This window comes from Limulus polyphemus, unplaced genomic scaffold, assembly GCF_000517525.1.
Source record: "Limulus polyphemus unplaced genomic scaffold, Limulus_polyphemus-2.1.2 Scaffold5192, whole genome shotgun sequence".
Taxonomy (NCBI): domain Eukaryota; kingdom Metazoa; phylum Arthropoda; class Merostomata; order Xiphosura; family Limulidae; genus Limulus; species Limulus polyphemus.
Genome location: NW_013670802.1, coordinates 32,738 through 42,658, shown reverse-complemented (window position 1 = coordinate 42,658; position 9,921 = coordinate 32,738). Strand labels below are relative to the sequence as shown.

Here is a 9,921-nt window from a genome sequence, read left to right as displayed (position 1 = left end):
TCCCTTTTCTAAAGGAAACTCTAAGTAATGTCATATTGGGATAATCCATAAAGAATCTAGCTCAGTACAGAACTATTTTCATATCACAGCCAGGTTATATTAAAGAACGGACCATCTGCTGAGAGGTTATATTAAACCAGCTGCTGAGAGGTTATATTAAAGAACGGACCATCTGCTGAGAGGTTATATTAAAGAACGGACCATCTGCTGAGAGGTTATATTAAAGAACGGACCATCTGCTGAGAAAATAATATATATATATATATTCAAAACAAGTTAAACTTATGTACAAAAATTCTTTACACTATGGAGATCATAGTTATATCTTAAACACTATACAGTTCTCTTCTTCCTGTCCACTTAGACCAATTCAATTGCTTTAGTATTCAGTTGACAACCCAAACTATGATTTTGTGTGAGTTACCACAGTTGTATCCTGAGCTTTCAATAATCGTCTCCCTTTTGTCAAAGTCAACACACACGGGTTCAAGTAGTTTAGAACACCCTTTGATGAGACAAATTTTTCTCCTTACCTCTTTCAAATCTCACTCTAACATATCAACCATTAGGCCATTCACTCCCACGACAGTTAACTTTACATTTTCTAACTTTTTTCTGACCAAACTTCTCTTTCATGTGACTTTACTCTGCTCATCTGGTTGCAGTTATTTATACGTCTATCACTTAGGCCTTCTAGAAATCTCCATAGCCTCGACATCAAAGAATTACAAACACAATGTTTGATAGCCTTGACATCAATGAATTACAAACACAAAATAAATTCATTAAGAATACTACCTACACTAAAAAATCTTTTATATATGACACTAGTGAAAATGAAATTAGACTGTGTTATTGCTAATTTAGTTATAAAGGGCAATAAGTAAAGTGAGTTTCACAGTGGTATTGATATAACAGAGATAAAGAATAATAATTTGTCTTGTCAAAGGGTGTTCTAAAGTAATTAAACCTGCCTGTGTGGACTTTGATGAAAAGGTTTGTTTTGTTTTGAATTTCCCATAAAGCTACATGAGAGCTATCTGTGCTAGCTGTCCCTAATTTAGCAATGAAAGACTAAAAGGAAGGCAGCTAGTCATCACCACCCAGTGCCAACTCCTGGGCAACTCTTTTACCAATGAATAGTGCAGTTGACCATCACATTATAATGCCCCCATGGCCGAAAGGGCAAGCATGTTTGGTGGGATGGTGATTCGAATCCGTGACCCTCAGATTGCAAGTCGAGCACCTTAACCACCTGGCCATGCTGGGCCTTGATGAAAAGGAGACAACGATTTTAAGCTCTGTATACACCTGTGATAACCAATAGTGTAACGAATTTTTGTAGATATGTTTGACTTGTTTTGAATATACTACATTAAAACAAGTGGATTTTGTGCTGTCCATTTTTTAAACAGACACCTACTTTAAGAAATCCAACCCCTATAAAAACCTGACAAAATATTTTTTTTATGATCTAAAAGTTGTAATAAAATACTGAATTTTTAAAGAAAGCATTCTTATCGAGTATATTCGCTGGTTTAAAAGAAACATTAGGTCGAACTATTTATAAAACAAAAACTAGTAAATCTGTTAATTTTTTTGTTGAGTAGCAAGTATGATAAAATGTGATGAATATAATTTTTTAATACTTCACTTTCAAGTAGTCAAATATGGGCTTGTGGTAAAAAAAAAGTGCAGGGTATCATTTCAACCATTATAAGGTAGTGGTAAAAAAGTTTTTAGCTCAATGACAGAGTTCATCAAATATATTGAGGCAAACATTCAAAATCTTAGTACAATACTTCAAACCCTCAGGCACGTAGCAAAAAGATCTATAGATAACAAATTAGACAGACAAATTTTAAATGATATGGTAGCATTCACTCCTTTTATATCATGCTTGTAATGTAATTGTTAACAGCAAAATATTTTTTGTCTTATTTTGTTGTACTACCACAGTTATTACTCTTGAAAATGAATACTCTTCAACCAATGATATAATTTAATCCATCAAAGCACAAAAATTATAAATGACAAAACTTACAAATGCAAAAGTCAAATATCCTACTGAACTGTTCACTACAGCCACAATACTTGTTGGATAAACAAACAAGATTCCCTGGACAATTCTCATCTGTCTGGCAACCTTGAACTGGAGGATGATGAATATATGAAGAAAATAAATTTAAGAAAAATGGAAAACCCAAAGAAACAAAGTAAACAGCAGTATCATTTGGTTAAATCTAATAATGATATTTCATTACTGAATATTTATTGTTGCTGCTACTGTTTTTCAAGTTCTCTAACAAAGCTAAGAGTTTGGTAATCATTTTACTATTAAAAAATTATAGTGAAAATGCCTTAATCAGTGAGGTAGTACATCTTTCAACATTCACTAAATAAGACAAACATGAAATTGTATCACATAAATATTTGTAACTTACTTCTGTGACAACCAGATCTTGGATCTCCAGTATAACCTGTTGGACAGAAGCAGTAAGGGTTATGACTACTCACTTTGCAGTGGGCATTTGAGTGACACATTTCCTTAACCAGACAGGGATCTGAAACAAAAGACAACATTAACCTTCTATGAATTCAGTTAATCATTCCAACCAACTTTCATTCACCACACACACACACACATCTATATAGACTCACTTTTTTGCAAAATACTCATGAGACAGAAGCATCTGATCAATTTTTATTAAACTTGAAATATTTTGGTGCTACTGAAAGTAGGCTGGTGTTATCAAAAACAGCAGAAAAAAGGTAGATCTAATAAAAGGTATTTTTTCATGACTCCTATTTACTTATAAGGTAAGTAAAGATATATTATAGTGTGATATGTTTTTAGTTCTTATTACACTGCTCACATTCATAACTACTCACTTAAGACATTTCTGATATAGACTCTGTTTAATCTAAAGTTTGGTTTGGTTTGAATTTTTTGCAAAGCTACAAGAGGGCTATCTGCACTAGCCATCCCTAATTTAGCAGTGAAAGACTAGAGGGTAGGCAGATAGTCATCACCACCCACCGTCAACTCTTGGGCTACTCTTTTACCAACGAAGAGTGGGATTGACTGTCACATTATAATGCCCCCATGGCTGAAAGGTCGAGCATGTTTGGTGGGAAGGGGATTCGAACCCACAACCCTCAAATTGTAAGTCAAGCTCCCTAACCACCTACCCATGCTGGGCCTTAACCTAAGGAAAATTCAGATTACTAAAACTACAAAGTGCTATAAAGGTTATCAAAACAAAACCAGTCAAGCTTGACCACAAAAGAACAACAGCCTTTTACAACGATGTCTAATAATTATTTGAATATAAAAACTAACACTGCAATTAAAAACTGAGTTAGTTAAATTCTTAGCAGGGAGAACTGAGGGAAAAACACAGAAAAGATGTACTAAATTTCACGAATACAATAATTTAACTAAGCTATATATTATCAGATTGAGTAACTTGGTTAGTTTTACATGTGAATAATTCTAATATTTCAGTAAGTATTTTAGTGTTTTCTAAAATCCTCATATCAAAGATATTGTTTTCTGAATCTAGTGTGTAGTCTACATCAATGCTACTGATTCTGCTCATTTAACCAAATATTAATAACAAATCCCACACGGCAAAAACAAATTATTGCCTTTATACAACATGAATGTTAATCAGGTAATGTCTATTCTAAGAAGAAAAATTTTGACACCTAACAACACCTTGTTTTTTTACATCATGGTATTAGTAATGTGCTCTTTGTTTTTAATATATTTTCCTAATCAGTTAAAAGTGTTTACACTTACCATGACATTTCCTGATGGTGACGTCACAAGCCTGGTTGGAAGGACAATCATCATTTACTTGACAATGACCTTCTGGTGTGGTACCTTAAAAGATTTATTAACAGTGTAAGTGAATTTCTAGATAAAAATAAAACAGTCTATTCAAATCCTGAATTTTTAAAGAAAATATTTTTTAAACATATTTTGCTGGTTTAAAGTAAATACTGCTTCAAATTTACTAAAACACTGACCAACTGTTTATGTTTATTATATGACTGTATTAATATAGTAATATTAATTAATAAGACATCAGGCACTTCTATGCTTTACATGACAAACAAGTTAGCTGTAATGTCAGATTAAGTATCTAATTAAAATAATCTTATATTACTAAATTAATTGGTATATTTTGTCAAAAAGTACTCTTTATTCATTATGATTATTCTTATTGTTGGTGGTTCCCAAAGACAAACGATGGGAAAACAAGTGAAGTGCGTGCTGTTCGTTTATTGTCGAATTTATTGCCAACAAGTCACAGACACCTACTGTAGAAGAATCCTTAGCCCAATACACTCATATATTTGCACTACTATGTATATTACTAAAAAAAAGTAGTTTCTGACATATTTGTAGTAGGTTTTTGAAAACTTTCATACTGTGTGATCCCTTGAAAAATCATACTTTTTCTGTGGATCTTTCATTACTAAGAAATTACAGTTACTCATACTTATGTATTCTGGCCAAAACACAGGATTTTCAAACTTTGGGATACATATATTGTCATTCATTTTGTGATTAGGATGTTTAATCATCCCTACCAGTAGTTGCATGATGGAACTCTTCATTTCATGTTGTTCTTTCTCTGAGACTTTATTATCAGCTGCAGTACCAGTATCTGTACTAGTTTCTCCAAAGATCTTGTCATCATCGAATGAATTATTTGACACTTGAAGTCTGCCACCAGTCTTGTAATTTATGCTTTCATCACTGTCTGAAGCATCTGTATTCTGACTGAATTTTTTTAAAAATGATTTTTTTCAGTGGCTCCACTTTGCTTTTTAGCCTCTGTTTCTTTAGCAGTCTTAATAGTTTTTTTTCTTGCTGCTACCCTGATATCTTTGACCAAAGTTATGAATGAATCCTTGAGTAACCATAAGGTATACTCATATTTACCACCAATAAGGGATGACATCCCAGTTTGTTCCATTTCAATTCAAGCCCTGAATAAATATAATCCTGTATTTTAAAAACTGAATATACATCATTTTGGTGAACTTATTTTTAAAGTAAATAAAAATATAGCTGAGTTAAGTGATAAAAAGAAAAAATACATTGATGATAAACATAACTATAACTAAATAAAGAAAATTTGCTATCTCACATTCCTCTCCTTTTTAAAAAAATAATTGATGACAATCATTTATTAAAGTTCCCAATTTTCCCCTCAGTAAATCAAATACTCTGTCTCACTATTAGGTATCTTTTTACACTTTAAGTACAGGTACCTGACAAAAGCTTTATTTGAAGGTATCTTCTGTCTGTTCTTTTCTTGGTTCCAGCTCTGGTTCCATTTACTGGAATAGTTCAGTTTTTCATCACAGCACATAGGAGACTAGCTAACCTTTGGTAGTTGATTTGTGGATTTGTTCATAATGTTCTCTGACTGACTTGAGCAGGAACTGCCATAAGGATCTATCAATTAGTTAAGCTTAGTGAAAGTGATACTGACAGTCAGTGATGGTCAACAGCAGTAAGAGTTAAGGATGACTGACAGTGTTGGCTACAGAAGACTTGCAGGGCTTTCATCAGTGAGATGGAGAATACATCCAGCTTCTGAGATAGCTCTTGTTATAGTTCCTAAGCTTAACTAAGTTTCTGAGCTGTATCAGTGTTGTATTTTGGTTTCTAAAGAGCTTGCTGCAATTCAGGTATTTGCTCTTCCACAGTTTGAGGATTAGTAGGATATTCAATCATACAGTCCCAGAGAAGAAATATTTCATATCCTAGAAATATGAAGCACTGCACTTCATTGATCAATGTTTCTTTGGAGTGACAGTATAGAGAATGCACATTCTTTCAGTGACTTTTGTTCTTCTACTATATACAATGACACTCTTCTGATATAGAACTGCTCCCACTCCAACATTTGAGCCATCTGAAATGGAAAGTAATTTTCACTCTTTTTAGACCTTTATGAATCACTTGCTGCTTTATATTATCAAGTGCATCTTGACACTGAAGAGTCCAATTCCATTTGACACACTTTATCCTTAACTGATATAAGGGTTCAGCAATTGTAGCAGTGCTAGGAAGGAATTTATAATACAAAGCACCATACCTAAAAAAAGTACATAATTACTTACAATTCATTGGAATAGGAACGTCTTTTACAGTTTTAACCTTTTTATCATTTGTATATATTTCTGCAGGAGTAATTTCAAACCCTAGATAAGAAACTTCTGGTTGGAAGAATTTACTTTCACAAATTTTTAAAGATAGATTAACTTAATAAAGCTTATTAAAAAAAAACTAGTTTGGTGTCTCTGAGATATTGCTCAAATATTGGCAAAAATACAATAATGTCATCAATATATATGAATTAGAACTCTGTTGATCCTTTATGGACTTTTTTATCCATTAATATTTGAAAGGTAATAGATAATGCAGTTTTAGATCTGACCTTAGCTTTTACAGGTATTTTCCAAAATTCATTAGACAAATTTAGTATGCTGATACATGTTGCTTTTGGCAAGGCATTCAGAATTTCATCATAAGGGGTAAGAGATATCTATCAGTTTTTGAGACCTGGTTCAACTTCCTTAACTCCACATAGAACCAAAAATCATTAGTCTTTTTCTCAACAATAACTACTGAAGAAATCCATAAAGAAATGAAAGGCTTAATCAACACATCATGGAGCATTTTATCCTCTTGTTTGCGAAGCATGTACAACTTAATGGGCAAATAATGATATTGCTTACTAAATATTGATCTTTCACTAATGGTTTCAGTGCTATATTCGGCAACGTCTGTAAGTCCAGGCTTACTAAAATATCACTATATTTCTGTAATGCCTCCTTTAAGTTTTCATTACCTTTTATACGCAAGCACTGCACTTCATTGATCAATGTTTCGTTGGAGTGACAGTATAGAGAATGCACATTCTTTCAGTGACTTTTGTCAGAAAGTCTGCATTAGCTTCTTTCTGTTGAATAAAGTCTAAGCTAGTGAGACAGGGTATTGCCAAATCTTTAACAATAGCAGTTGAATGTCCCATAATACCATTTGCTACTAACAGCTTAGCCATGTATGGTATTCTCAGTTACACTAATTTCCTTTTGAGTAAATGATTAGGTCCTGCAAAATTGGAGATCTGATGAACACTTTACTATGGAGTATAGGGCTGTTCTTCTCTGACACCAACTGAGTTAGTTATAAATAGACAGTACAAAAATACAAAATCTAAATATTTTTTAATCAAACACAGTAACAGAATTCTTATTTAAAAAATTTCTCAAAAGACACTTGGTTTGGTCAGAAACTGGTGTATATTGGCCATGAGTGCTGGGTCAACAAAATCTACAGTACCCCTCTGCTGATTTCCAACTTATACTAAAAAAAAAGTATTTTATTATTAAAAGTCAAGGTTTAAACATTAAAAGCTGACAAAGCATTAGAAGTCAACAGACCTAACATTTGAGCTAATCATGGATCATTTAAGAAGAATGTCGATGAAATATCTGCAGCTTACATGATTTCTATTTAATTATTACTTCCAATGAGCAGCCACTTAAGCACACTATTTCTAACCACACTGCTGACAAAACTGAACTGCAGAGGAAGAATAGGTAAGCTAATTTACCTTGGCAGCTGATCAAACAAGTTGAAGTGAATTCTTGCTATCTCAATTTTTTATACTTAACCTGGATATGCCATGTAGCTGAAATGTAAATCACAAAACCAGTATGGTAACAGCAGTTGAAACAATATTGTTAATCACAGTTATAGTAACTGTCTGTACTCAAAATCTTGTGTGTGAATGACTGAAATGCATGTATCACAGGTGTATTAATACACAAAAAATAATCTACAACCATCCTTCTGAAATGTGTAATACCAATTGTTTCTGGTGCCTTGTAAGTTTTATTAACATAACTACAACACTAACCAGCAGTTTATTAGTCTGTTATTGTTCATTTTAAGCCCTGTTGCTGTATCATTTTAGATATTGTTTTCTTGTTTGCCTGAAGTACTGCATTAAACTGCTAAAGAAGGACACATTTTTGAAGCAGTTGTTAAAGAAATAGTAAGATTTTACCTTCTGAAACAACTACTGCAATGTTTGCAGTACTTGTGTGCTATATATATCTAATATAACACTAATTCTTATATATAGTTCTTTATTATAATTCTCAGAAACAAATGGTATTTCTGTACTGCATACTCATTGCACCAAATAAAATAAAATTTATTGCATCAAAAAGTATCTTTTGTGTCAAAAGTTTATAATCATTGCAGTTCACAAGCTAGTTCTGAGTCTGTTTGGAAGTAGATAAACGTATTTCTCAGATGACTCCACCCAGAATCATACACCATGTTAGCTTCTGACCAAAATCTGCACCTGTTAAAGTTGCAAAACTGTATGAGATTGTTTTTTACTTAAAGTCCATACAACAAATATATGTTGGCTATTGAAATCAGAAAATGAATTGACCAGGATGTGTTACTAGCTAAGGCATACAGTTATTCAATGACGAGCTTTCTTTCATATATGGACCAGAAGAAAGTTGCATTGAAGCTGAAATTAGCACAGTAGATTGATGTTTGATGAGAGGATTATGGATAATCATATCACCTCCTGGAAGTGATGATGAATCTGGATTAATAAACCTTTCACTGAGACATTGTACTCATCATGCTTTGACAAGGCCATATTAGCACAGTAGATTGATGTTTGATGAGAGGATTATGGATAATCATATCACCTCCTGGAAGTGATGATGAATCTGGATTAATAAACCTTTCACTGAGACATTGTACTCATCATGCTTTGACAAGGCCATATTAATGATGATTTGGGATTGATAAGAACCTGGAACAATGTGTAAAATCAAGTATTATTTTTCAAGCAAAACAAAATTGCCCAATAAAAACAATCCTAATCCATCACTCTTTACTTTGTCAGTGAAGAATAGATTGATCCTTAATATATATGCTTCCATAATTGCTAGATTAATCTCTTTTCATCCAGTGGCCCAACAAACAGTTTTTTGTGGAGGAAATGATATGTCATTCTTTATTCATTGATCATCTGATGTTGTTATTGTTTCAAACAATAGTACAGATTTCATAAGGGAAGAACTGTTGAAATCTTAATAAAGTATATGATAATCCACATATGAGCACCACCAGACTACCTACATTCCATTGGTTTACAAAAGGAAGTGATACAGATTATCAGATCAGAGTTTTATTAAATGACAACTGGAACACTTCAAGCTACACTGTCAGTAACATTGTTTGCATGCAGGTAATGAATCATTTGATTACACAGCAAACACTCGAGGTTTCTCATTCTACTGAGGAAATTGAAATTTGTCATGGATGCAATTCATCCTAACAAATTCAGAAGAAAGGAAATAATGATGAACAGTATAGAAAATTTTTCAACACTGACATCTTGTTAACTTGAAGAAGTTTGGTAAAAGGGAGTGGTGATTACTAAAGATATAACTGGATGAACTGGAGATCAGCAATAAATATCAGTATCCAAACTGCTATTATTGCTAAGAATGAAATTTAGTCTGGTAAATATGTCTTAATTCATCCTTCAAGCTGTCATTTTTATTCAGTATAATTTCATTCAAGAATGGAGAGTTATAGACAAAAGAAAAATTTACAGTGTTGCCATCTAATGAGTAATTTGTAAATCTGTGGGAAAGTTATACTAAGATTGTAGTGCATTTGTTTGTGTTTTTTTCTTTCATGCTGTTTATTCTATTTCTTTTTTAAGTTTCTGTAATAAATCTGAAATGCCATAAATCTTGTTGTGAAAGTTTTAGTTTGAACATGATGTATATATGTACAGTGGAGATCTTTGAGGTAAAGAAGCCTCTGCTGGAAAAACTGAATAGTTT

General features: G+C 32.6%; 1 protein-coding gene and 1 long non-coding RNA gene across 4 annotated transcripts in view; one reads left to right on the top strand and one right to left on the bottom strand.

Annotated features, from left to right (window-relative positions):
• Window positions 1-9,921, top strand: part of LOC106472248 (glycerophosphodiester phosphodiesterase domain-containing protein 1-like) — a 54,791-nt gene that overhangs the window by 22,877 nt on the left and 21,993 nt on the right. The window lies entirely within an intron of this gene.
• Window positions 2,012-3,889, bottom strand: LOC111089082. Its single transcript, XR_002613426.1, has 3 exons — window positions 3,806-3,889; window positions 2,445-2,564; window positions 2,012-2,152 (listed from the first exon to the last, which is right to left on the bottom strand). It is a non-coding gene; the product is annotated as an uncharacterized LOC111089082 (long non-coding RNA).